The sequence below is a fragment of the Pleurodeles waltl genome, chromosome 3_1 (assembly GCF_031143425.1).
Source record: "Pleurodeles waltl isolate 20211129_DDA chromosome 3_1, aPleWal1.hap1.20221129, whole genome shotgun sequence".
Classification (NCBI taxonomy): Eukaryota; Metazoa; Chordata; class Amphibia; order Caudata; family Salamandridae; genus Pleurodeles; species Pleurodeles waltl.
Window position 1 is genome coordinate 1,468,369,012 of NC_090440.1, and position 13,304 is coordinate 1,468,382,315.

A 13,304-nucleotide genomic window follows, 5' to 3' on the forward strand; every position below is an offset into this window, starting at 1 on the left:
TTTTAACGCCTGCTTTGAGAAGGCGTTAAAAGTGCTGAAAAAAATGGCGCAAGGAAATCTCTTAGGTTTCCTTGCGCCATTTTTTTGGCCCCCCTAACTGGGGAATGTCCCCCTTGCATACATTATGCCTGGCACAGGCTTAACATAACACAAGGGTTTAAAAAGTGGCACAAAGCATGCATTGCACCACTTTGTAAATATGGCACATGTGAAAAGTGACTTTAAAGTGTGTTAGTGTGCTACAGGCAGGCAGCACAAGATTGAGCCAAGAAGCTTAAAATATGGCCCCACTGCAGAGCAGTGGTGTGGCTGTGTTCTACACTGAAGAGTGTATCTTCATATGAGTCAATGCCTTCATGCCTTCGAAGCTCTAGCATGCATTCAAGCTTGGAATATTCTGAACATGCTATAATAGGACTTACCTTGACTTAAGGGCCTCTTTCATGGGTTATTCTAGTCAGAAAAGGGTTTAAAAATGCCCGAGGCAAGCATGAGGATTAAAAGTAAGTACCAGAAAAATAGTGTTAAACCTGACAGTGTTAGGGTGGTATTCTACCCATCTTTTTGACTGCCTCCCTCCATTTTCTGACCTTGTTTTTGCTGGCTTTAGGAGTTTGTGCACTTTACCAGTTCTAACCAGTGCTGACGTGCCTGCGTTGTGTCCCATAAATCATGGTAACATTGGCCTAACCAGATTTGCCTATTTATTTCACTTATGAGTCCCTAGTAAACTCCACTACATGTGCTCAGGGCTTGTAAATTAAATGCTGCTTGTTGGCCTGCAGCATTGATTGTGCCACCCATGTACATAGCCCTCTAACCATGTCTCAAGCCTGCCATTGCAGAGCCTGTGTGTGCAGTTTTACACTGCAATGTCGACTTGTCAAAAGAGCTCCTTTGCCAGACCCAAACGTTCCCTTTTTTACATATATAAATCACCCCTAAAGTAGGCCCTGGACAACCCAGACGGCAGGATGCAATGTATTTAAACGGCAGGACACGTACTTTTAAGCTTTACGTGCCCAAGTAGTGAAAAACTCTTGAAGTCAGTTTTCACTACAGCAAGGCCTATCTCTCCCATAGCATAACATAGGGATTACATTATTACATCTTATAAGTGTAATTCACATTCTGGGAGAGATACGTTTGTCAAGTTTGGTGTCTCCGGACTCACAATTTAAAAGCAAAGTGAATGGTAAAGTTGGATTTTAAATTGAAGTACTGAAAATGTCACTTTTAGAATATTGGCATTTTCTTACTTTAGCCGTTTGGTGCCTACTGCCTATCGCAAATTCACGTCTGGGGTGGGGTGACTGCTGGTATTGTGCATTCACTCTAGACAGCCACACACAAAGGGAGTTTAGGTGTGAATGATGGGCCATCCACAGCCTGATGAGCATGTGATGGGCATGATGGGATGGAGGGACTGACACACTTGAATGGACAGTGCCCTGTCACACACAAAGGGCTGCACACCCCCTGTAGTGAGGCTGGAGTCAGGGCAGGAAGGATCGACCCGTGTGCAGTTCGAAAATCTTTCTTTAAGGCTCCTCCACTTCTAACGTACAACTGGGCATAAATACTGGACTTCTGACACCACCAACTCAGTAGAACTGTGGACACTCTCTGTGCTGCTTCAAGGACTGCCACTCTGCTGAACTGCTATTCTGCTGGACTCCTGCTTTGCTGAGCTGACCTGCTACCCTCTTGCCTGGGAATGAGAAGGACTGGACCTGCATCTCTACATCCCATAACCAAAGTGGCTCCAAGGGCTTGCCTCCTGTTTTCGGAGGTCTCAGGGACACAAAAGACTTAAAACTCACCTTCTACAGCTCCTGGACCTATCTTCAACCAACTCCTGACCACCAAGGGGCTCCCCTCCAAGCCTGGGCCTTTAGAAATGTTTTTTGGCTCCTGAAATCAAGCTTTTGGGCTCTTCAAGACATCGAACAGGTCCCCTTGTACTGGAACTGCCCCACTGGGCCGCAAAATCAGAGTGAGTCTCTGCAACTCTGTCTCCTTGCACAACAAGTATCACCACTCATGCCCACAGGGCTGCAGCCCACCCGTCCTTCACTCCTGGCTGACTGTTCACACCCACGTACTAGCACCAGTGATGCTCTGCTCGCTGCCGGCATACGTCTTCCCCGCAAAACGGACTGTTGGCTAAATTCTTACCTGGGACTGTATCCGACCTCTGCTTCATCGTGGTCGACCTAAACTTTTGGCGTTATTTGGTTCTAGTGTGAATGGATATCCCTGGTTGTTTATTTACGAAACTGAGCACTATGTTGCATTTTAGGGCGTGATTTAGAACTCAGCGGATAGTTTACTCCATCACAACGGTGACGGATATCCCATCTGCCCAAATCTAAATCACACAGGATAGAATGGGATTTAGATTTTTTTGGACAGGATATCCATCACCGCTGTGAATGAGTAGCCCATCCACTGAGTTCTAAATCAGGACCTAATCCCCTAAAATCCCCTAAAATTCATATCTCGAATTCTACTGTTTGGAGTTTTGTCGTTTTGGTCTTCCTTGGTTCATAAAATTAAGCTCTATATTTCTAACCTGGTGTGGAGTCTTTTATGGTGTTTTCACTGTGTTACTGTTTGAAGTGTTGCATGTGGTTTTTAAAATATGTAGATACTATTTAGGCCTGCTTAACAAAAGTATGTATTACTTATGGTTAAATATATATATATAAATATATATATATATATATATATATATATATATATATATATATATAGTTTTATGCTTAGCATGTTTACAGATCATTGCATAGTTTTTTTGATATAAGTTGTTTGATTAGATGCTTATGGGTTTCTGCTTAATTTATCTATCACAATAGGTAAACATTATCAACTGTTTATCTACAAGCTTCACTATTGAAATATTGAGGAAAAGATAACATTAAAAAAACATTGAGTTATAAAAAGTACAGAAATAAATTACCTTCAAGTACTGCAACCTTTGACAGTCTGTGTTTAGACAATACAACTTTAAATCTCAATATACTATCTTCCTTATACATATACCCTTTCTATGTAGTCACATATCTATATATTTATGACTTTACTCCTACTGTAGAAGTAAAAAAAACGTTAAATCTCTCCATTGCACTACTCTGTCACACCTGATACCTCTCTCAATCTATCCTGTATCTCCACTCTCTGACTCATCTCAAACCTCATTCTACCACTATGATCTCCAAAGTAACCCTTTCTAGACTCTTCCCTCCTCTATCCCTCCTGGCTCACTCCAAACCTTATTTTACTACTATGATCTCCCAAACACCCTTCTGAATTCTTCCCTTGTGTATCTCTCCTTTGACTCATCAAATACCTTATTTTACTACTTTGATAGCCCTAATCCATTTTAACAGACTCTTCCCTCCCCCATTTCTCCTTTTACTCGTCCCAAACATCATTTAACTACTATGATCTCCCAATCAACACTTTTTAGTTTCTTCCCTCTTATATCCCTCCATTATTCTATTCTATCTAACTCACAGCCTCACATGCCTGCTGCTCAAATTAACTCATATTTCCCTGTACTTACCCACCACTAATCCTTTTGAGTTCCGGAGTAGTGTGCTACTTGCTGAAAAAAATGCTTCGACACCTCATCAGGGGTAATCAGTGCTACATAAATACAATTACACACACACTTACACTTACACACACATACTTTACACATTGTCTCTCACGTTATGCCTGACTGCTCTGTGTCAAGCTGTCAGAGGGTGTGCATAGGTTAATTTATGGTGTGTATCAGACTTACCCTGACTAGGATTGTGGTGTCTGCTTGGTCAGGGTGCATACCTCTGCCAACTAGAAACCCAATTTCTAACAAACAGGAAGAATGTTTTATGAGCAGAGTCGTGGGTTGGGGCATGTTCATAGTGTTACATTAAAATTCTTCTGGTCTCTATTGCGTTTACTAATACCTGGTCATAATTCCTACAAGTACTAAAAATTCAGAGCTAGCAACAAAGTGAAAGCATGACTTCCAGGTGCCCCCGTTATTGGAGTAAACAATGTTTATGAATTCAGGCCTTGTAGTTGTTTGTCTCTCTATCAGATGCAGACCACAGCAGAGGGCACTCCGATGGCAAATTGACTAAACTTGATGAGGAAGGTTTATGAGGTACACTATGAATAGTTTTGAGCCTTTTCATGCGCGTCATGCACATGAAAGATTATTATTTACGATTATTCTATTCTAAATAAAGATTATTCTATTGTATATGCGTCTGTTGCTCATCCCACTCCAGGATATTGTGACACAGAGTAATACATTTGGTGTAAAAGTTTTTTGCACCAACATGGACATTTGCCGTAGTTTTGGTTGCACTTAACTTAACTACAACTCTATACTTTTTCATACTTTTAGCAATGCAGGAACCTATTTCTTGACAATGGTTAGACAAATTGCAAGCATTCCTCCCATCACCTTTTGTGTGTCTGATGTACCGCCCTCTGTGCCAATGTTATGCCTAGGCATGGGTCCCATGCTCATTATACCACTGCAACCATGTTACACACAACTTCCCTAAACAGATTCCAAAGGAAGGGTGATGAGCCTCATATCAGTGTTTTCTCTCTCTTCCCATTTCCCTTTCCACTCTGTATGGGTTGCTGTGATTTTTGTTACAATTAGAGATCATGGTCTCTCTGTGGAGATGAATAGGATTAGCTTTATGGCACTCCTGCAGACTGGTAACAACAATCCCTGAACTACCACAGTTTGGGAAGCCCATGTTGGCTTATCTCTTTAGGTGCCATGAATCCTCTTACATGATATTGGAAATGCCATATCTTGTTTACAAAAAGAGATAGAAAAAGCCAAGAGTGTGAATCAGTTGCTTAAACCAGTATTTAGTATGTCACATCAGATTAATGAAATAAGCGAAGTGGGCCATCAGCATCAGGTCAAAATTCATAAAATTAAGTATGTACAGGGTGTACTTTTGATCAGAAATCTCACACAGTATGAAACACAAAAAACATAGCTCCACCAAAAAGATATAGTGGTGACTCCCAAAAGCTATGAATTTTCTTAAATCAATATGGATTATATTTTCTGTGTAAAACCAGTTAGTTTCCAACCCTAGAGTCAAAAACTACATTAATATTTTCCTATTTATCAGGGGACACAGCAGCCTGGTCAATGATTTTGATGGAAAGAAACCACCCACTTTTATGTGACCTTGAGAAAGAATTAAGGAGGATCTTTGATAGATGAAAGCTGATCAAAAGGGTTGATCATGAATTACTAGGCCTATGCAAAGTAAAACCGAAATGTTACAACATGTGACACAATGCCAGGAACTGATTGTTGAGAACTAATCACCTGAAGAAAAAATAAGTTCCAATTTATATAGGGGTCTGAATGATGAATTAAAAGACATCTTATCTCAGAATACAGAGCTCCAAAAGAGTGTAGAGGATCTAATTGACTTAACTATAAGAACCGGCATAAGGTTAACAGATCGATGATGTAAAAAGAAAAGATCTGACTTTAGAACAGCGTAGTCCTAGGAAGTACTGAGACAGTTAAAACCACCCTTTCCCTTCCTGAGCCAAAGCAGTTAGGCACAGGACATCCACTCCTAACCAAGGAAGAAAAGGAAAAAAGAAGAAAGCAAAGTTTGTATTTATATTGTGAATATGATCAACTTTATGTTAGACAGTGTAGTAAGAAACCTGTTAAAAGGTATCCAGAAAACTAGACTGAACAATGGAAATGAGAAGGGATCCGTTCAGCAATATTTTAATAGGCTTCTCTTGAAACTGTTAAATCCATTATGGTCTGGTACAGCACATTTTTGTTTAAGCATTTCATTGAAGGAAAAGGATATCTATTTTCACATCTTACAGGAATCATTGATTCACATGCAAACGGAAATTGTATAAATTGAAAATTAGTAAGAAATTTAAATTAGTGATTGTCAAGAAGAACAGTCATGAACAAGTGAGAGCAGTAGATATTTCAGAGTTGACATCAGGATTAATCATCCATTTCACTTCTTCATTACTAGTTACCAGTCAGGATAATCATCAAAGTATACTTGTCATTTGACACAACTGATGCTCCTTGATTCCCAATCATCTTAGGAATTCATGGTTAGTCAAACATATCCCAAGGATTCACTAGGAGCAAGGTACAATACTGTAGTGTAGCCATTTTTAATGTAGCTTTCTGTGTGTTTGCTCAAAGTATTAGGCCTCTGTGCACTTTGCCCTCAATGCATTTTATTTAGCCTCGCACTGTTATTTTACAATAACCAGTTTCACGGTATTGTTTTATTTTCTTCTAGCACACTGTTTAGTTTACTTCAGCACTGACGTTCTCAAACAATACATTCTTGCTTGCTCTGTACTTCAGTCAAGGATACAGTCTGGTACATTGCCGATAGACGTGGTAGAAGTTTAGTCTTTAGGGTTCGTAGAAAGTACACATTCTTACGTAGGGACGTTTCAATAGAACACCGGCGTGTTAGTTATAAAAACACTTTCTAGTCCTGGTACACGTAAGAGGGAGATTCTGACCAGGAACCCACAACTAGATGCTGACTGCCCTGTTGCAGATGCTGATCAAGATCACAAGCTTTTGCTCAGGTATGAGGGTCGATGTCCTCCCGGGGGAACCTGAAAGGCAGGCTTAGAGCTTCACATGCTGTGCTCAAAGTATAACCTAGAGAGAGAACGTAATCTAGTTGCACTATGATAACATTATTCTTATGTTTCACTCTCCTCGTTACTATTTCAATCCTACTGTGTTGGATGGTTCTGGTTATTACGGCTCACGCCTTGTTATCTAAAATGCAGTCGTTTTATTAAACCAATCTTTAAAACTCAAACTGCCTTTGTCATTCATATATGAGACCGCACTGTGTATGAGAGAACTGGTTGTGACCTGAGTGACCACGACTTCCCTGGGAAGCACTAAGCTGTCATGCGCTCGGCTGCCCAATTGTCTCTTCCTTTTGGGAGAGATAAGGCACTGCTAGTTAGCCGGAGCTCAACCCGGATTTGGGGTGACAATGGTCCTTCGCCGTGGGTCAGACTTAGTCCACCATACTGTGAACGATCTTGCCGCCCAAAAATCCAGTAGTCGCATTAGGATAATGAGAACCTACGCGACAGTACAATCTTAGTCATCATATTGTAGGTAGAACACAGTCTTATCAAGCTTTAAATGTGGTGTCAGAAAACATTAGCACTCATTGACAAATAGCAGTCAAGGTGTTTGTAGAAAATGCTGAAGAAGAGACTGATTTACTGAAAAGGTTTCCTAAACAACATAATAACTTTTTATATGTTTTTACTAAATATTAAGCAGAATTGTTGCCTCCTCACAGAGAGTAGTATTATGCAATAGATCTTGAGCCTGGCGACAAATTTCCTTGGAGCAGAATACAAAAAATAACTGATAAGGAGGCTGAACATTTGATACAATACAAAGAGAAATATCTGGCAAATGCTTTTATGAGACATGCTCAGTCCTGGATCTTCACCTCTGTTTTTGTGCCCAACCAAGAGAGAGGTCTTCATACTTGTATTTATTAAAATATCCTGAACAAGGTTACCAATAAAAATTGTTATCCCCTTCCTTTGATCTCCGTAATAATAGATCAGATCAAGTATGCTAAGAGTTTTATAAAGATCAACCTTAGAGTGCTCATTATTTGGTAAGAGTTTGTGAGGGAGATGAGTGGAAGTCAGCATTTCATACTAAATTTGGCCTTTATGACTATCAGGTCTTGCCACTTAGGGGCATATTTATACTCCATTTGCGATATTTTTTTAGTACACAAATTCGGTGCAAAAATAACTCCATAATTATATTTTGATGCTAGACCCATCTAACTTCAAAATATTGGAGTTTGCTCCATTTTCTGGAGGCGTGAACCTACCTTGCATCAGTGAGATGCAAGGTAGGCCTTCCCATCTAAAAATGGTACTAACCCCATAGCCCCATATTAATCCCCCCTTGCTAAAATGACGCACAGGTGGGAGGAGGGGCTAAAGCTTGCTTTGCACCATTATTTAACGCCTGGGTCAGACCAGGCGTTAGGGGACCTGTCGACCAATTTCCATGGTTGAACACCATGGAATGGGTGCACAGATGCCCTCCTCAAGCCCCAGGAACACCCCCACCCACACCAGAGGGACACTGGAGGATGGGGGATCCCAGGTAAGTAGTGTAAGTACAGGTTGGCATTTTGTTTTCTTTTATTAAAGTGCCATCGGGGGCCAACTTGGGGCCCCCTGCATGGCACAGGGTGTAATAGCCATGCCCAGCGGACACTGCTCTCCTGTGCTGGCCATTGGGATGGTGGGCATGATTCCTGTCTTTTCTAAGACAAGAGTCATGTGGTATGGATGGTTTTGCGTCAGAAAATGACACTAGGCTGGTAAGAGGCATTTCTTTGCCTCTGACCAGCCTAGCGTCATTTTGTGGTGCAAAACCCCCTTCTCCCATACCCCTACCAGGCTAACGTCATTTGTTTTACGCAAGCCCATACTTTGGCCGGATTGCACCGTTCCATAAAATTAGCACCCGGCTGAGGTCCTACAATGGCGTAAGCCGGCACTTTACTTTTTGACGCAAACTGCACAAATGCAGTTTTGCACCAAAAAATATAAATATGGTGTAGGAAAGTAGCCTCTTTCTAGCATGTTTACCCCCATTTTTGGCCTGTTTGTGTGTGTCAGTGTGTTTTTACTGTGTCACTGGGATCCTGCTAGCCAGGACCCCAGTGCTCATAGATAAAAACCTATATGTCAGCGTGTTTTGCCTGTCTCACTGGGATCCTGCTAGCCAGGACCCCACTGCTCATAGTTTGTGGCCGAATATGTGTACCTGTGTAGTGCCTAACTGCGTCACTGAGGCTCTGCTAACCAGAACCTCAGTGCTTATGCTCTCTCTGCTTTTAAATTTGTCACTGCAGGCCAGTGACTTTATTTACCAATTTCAATTGGCACACTGGACCACCCCTTATGAGTCCCTAGTATATGGTACCTAGGTGCCCAGGGCATTGGGGTTCCAGGAGATCCATATGGGCTGCAGCAATTTGTTTGCCACCCATAGGGAGCTAAGAAAAACCCTTACACAGGCCTGCCATTGAAGCCTGTGTGAAATAACGCACATGTTATTTCACAGCCATTTTCACTGCACTTAAGTAACTTATAAGTCACCTATATGTCTAACCTTCACTTGCTGAAGGTTAGGTGCAAAGTTACTAAGTGTGAGGGCACCCGTGCACTAGCAAAGGTACCCCATCATAGTTCAGGGCCATTTCCCCAGACTTTGTGAGTGCGGGGACACCATTACACACGTACACTACATATAGGTTAATACCTATATGTTGCTTCACAATGGTAACCCTGAATATGGCCATGTAACATGTCTAAGATCATGGAATTGTCCCCCCATTCCAAATCTGGTATTGGGGAGCGAAATCCATGCATCCTGGGGGCTCCACCGTGGACCCCCAGTACTGCCAAACCAGCTCTCTGAGGCTTGCACTGCAGCTACAGCTGCTGCCACCTCACAGACAGGGTTCTGCCCTCCTGGGGTATGGGCAGCCCAGTCCCAGGAAGGCAGAACAAAGCATTTCCTCTGAGAGCAGGGTGTTACACCCTCTCCCTTTGGAAATAGGTGTTACAGGCTGGGGAGGGGTAGCCTCCCCCAACCTCTGGAAATGCTTTGAAGGGCACAGATGGTGCCCTCCTTGCATAAACCAGTCTACACCAGTTCAGGGGCACTTTCTCCCCTGCTCTGGTGGGAAACTGGACAAAGGAAAGGAGAGTGACCACTCCCCTGTCAATCACCACCCCAGGGGTGGTGCCCAGAGCTCCTCCAGTGTGTCCCAGACTTCAGCCATCTTGCTTTGCAAGTTGCGGGGGCACTCTGGAGGGCTCTTAGTGGCCAGTGACAGCAGGTGACATCAGAGACCCCTCCTGATAGTTCTATACCTGATAAGGTAGCCAATCACCCTATCAGGGCTATTTAGGGTCTCTCCCGTGGGTTCCCTTCAGATTCTGCTTGCAAGTTTCCTTCTGGAATCCTCTGCAACAACTTCAGCATCCTCTGACCTTGGATCAACCGCAGCCTGCTCCAATAAATGCTGTAACTGCAACAAAGTGTCTACAAGAGACACTTTTCTTCAGCAACCTCAGCTCCAAGTCAGCAACTGCAAAGGTTTCCATGGTGTGCATGCTCTGGGGACTCCCTGTCTTCATCCTGCACCAGAAGGACCGAAGAAATCTACAGTGGAGTGACAGAGTCAGTCCCCTTCTCCAGCAGGCAACTTCCAAGGCGACGACCGGGACACCTCTCGATGCAACGAGCGTGCTCCTAAGGACACACAGGGTGGAGATCATCAACATAGACTGTCTTGAGGTCCTGCTGATGCAATTTGGAGGAGGTAAGACCTTGCCTTCCCCGAGAAAAACAGCACCCCTGTGTTTCGTGTCTTCTTCGACTCCTGAGGCCTCTGTGCACTCTTTGCAAAATTCCTTTGTGCACAGCCTGGCCCAGGTTCCCAAAACTCCACCCTGCTATGCTCAACTCGCTGAGTTGTTCTCCGGCGGCGTGGGACCTTCTTTTGTTGTGCTGCATCAACCACATTTTGCACCTCCTTTGAACCCATATCCTGTGGCTTCTGGGGTGCTGGCTGGCATCCTGAGGGCTCTCTAAAGTGCTGAGGGACTCCTCTTCCTCCTCATACAGAGTTGAGGCCCCCAGGTCCCTCTTGGGTCCATCCAGTGCCATTTTCATGAAAAATTCACTTTTGCTGTAGCCACGGCATGTTGGCACCTTCCAACACGAAGTCTCATCTGCAACAATCTTCACACCGTGGGACATCTTTTGCATCACTCAGGAACCCACTGGCATCTTCCTAGGGTGCATTTCTGCAGTCTTCAACTAACCAGGACCTCTTCTTTTGCACCCTCCTCTGGGTTGGCAGGGGCTCCTGTCCCTCCTGGAACTTCTTTTGACTTCTGGACTTGGTACCCTTCCTTTGCAGGTCTTCAGGTCCAATAATCCAGCAGTTGTTCTTTGCAGACTTGGTTAGCTGTTGCAAAATCCCAAAAACGAGGTGTAGTGTGTCTTAAGGAAACTTGCAGTACTTTACTCCTGCTTTTCTGGGCTCTGGAGTGGGGTAATTTACTTACCTTTACTGTATTCTTACTCTCCGGGCAATTCTGCACACACTACACTTGTCTAGGGGGAATTCGTGATTCACATTCCACTCTTTTAGTATATGGTTTGTGTTGCCCCAGACCTATTTTCTCCCATTGCATTCTTTTAGGATTTCCTACTGTTTGCATTGTTTTGTGACTATTTACTTGTCTAATTTTGGTGTCTAATGTATATATTGTGTATAATACTTACCTCCAGTAGGAGTACTGTCTCTAAGATATTTTTGGTACTGTTTCACCCAATTAAATTCCTTTATTTTTGGTAACACTGAGTATTGTCTTTACTTGTGTATACGTACTGTGTAACTATAAGTCATATTGAATGAGCTTTGCATGTCTCCTAGTTCAGACTAAGCTGCTCTGCTATAGCTACCTCTGTCAGCCTAAGCTGCTAGAACACTACTACATTCACTAGAAGGGATAACTGGACCTGGTGTAAGGTGTAAGTACCCAAGGTACCCACTACAAACCAGGCCAGCCTCCTACATTGGTGGTGCAGCGATGGGATAAGTACTTGCTTTACCACTTTGTTACCTGTGCTTTTTACAAGAAAAGCTTGCTCCAATACTTAGAGCATATATTATAAACACCTAGGAACAATTTTCTAACTTAAAAGTTCTGTTTAACTTTGCAAACGTTTTTCAAAGTTCTGAAAGATTTTCTTCTTTTCTCTAAAATGTTAGCTCTGTTATTCTACTAACGTTTTACTCACTTTCCAAAAACATTTTTCTTTCAATATGTCTTCTGTAGATGCTACCCCTAGAGTTGTGAAGACAACATATGAGAATCTAAACTTTAAAAGTTTGAGGGGGTCTCTGTATTGAAAGAAGATTAGGGATTGGAAAGAACCCCAATAAGGACTTCCTCTTAAATCTTCTCCTCCAAGATGACCAGGGACTCAGCACTGGTCCAGATCAGACAGGGGAAGAGGTAGAGGATAACTCCAACTAGGAAGGCTCAGGGGAGCATGATGATAATCCTGTGGAGGGTCCTTCCACAGACCTATCTGTCAGCAAGCCCCCTAGTATAACTGGTAGTGGGAAGGGTTCACACACAGGTAGGGCTCCCTTCACTCAGAGAGGCCAGGTCACTAGAGTGGCTCCTGTTAGAGATAGGTCTGCCTCTGCACACTCTCGTGTTACCTCTGTTTCAGAGGCTTCACATAATTCTAACCCTGAGGACCAGTCCCTAGATAGGGAACTCAGAAAGCTGAAGTTAGAGGAGGCCAGACTGAAGCTAGTGCAGCAGCAGTTGGCTTTAGACAGGGAATCCCTGGCTGTTGAGAAAGAGAGGCAGGGTTTGGGGTTAGTTCCCCATGGCGGCAGCAGCAGTTTTAGAAATACAAATGTTAGGGAACCTTTATTTGATTCTAGAACTCTGCACAAAGTTGTCCCTCCTTACAAGGATGCTAATGACATCAACCAGTGGTTTTCTGCACTTGAGAGGGCCTCTAAAGTTCATAGGGTCTCTCATGTACCGTTGGCTGCTATCCTTTGGTTATCCTTCTCTGGCAAAGGTAGAGACAGACTTCTTATTGTCAGAGAGGATGATAAAGATAATTATCAGGTTCTTAAGAATGCACTCTTAGATAGTCTGGGCTTAATCACTGAACAGTACAGACTTAAGTTCAGAGAGACCGGAAAGGAGTCATCACAGGATTGGACAGACTTTGTGGACTGTTAGGTGAAGGCCCTAGAAGGCTGGTTACATGGCAATAAGGTGACTGATTATAAAAGCCCATATAACTTGATTCTGAGAGAGCATATCTTTAATAATTGTGTGTCTGACTTGTTACATCAGTATCTTGTGGACTCAGATCTGACCTCTCCCCAAGAATCGGGAAAGAAGGTAGACAAATGGGTCAGAACAAGGGTGAGCAGAAAAGCTCATACAGGGGGTGACAAAGATGGCAAGAAGAAAGATGGTGAAAAATCTCAGGACAAGCATGGGGATAAAAGTAAACATAAAGATCCTTCTTCAGGTCCAAAACACTCCTCTGGGGGTGGGGATACAACTTCTTCATCTTCTTCAAACTCTTCACAAAATCAGAAAAAGCCTTGGTGCTATGTGTGTAGAAATAA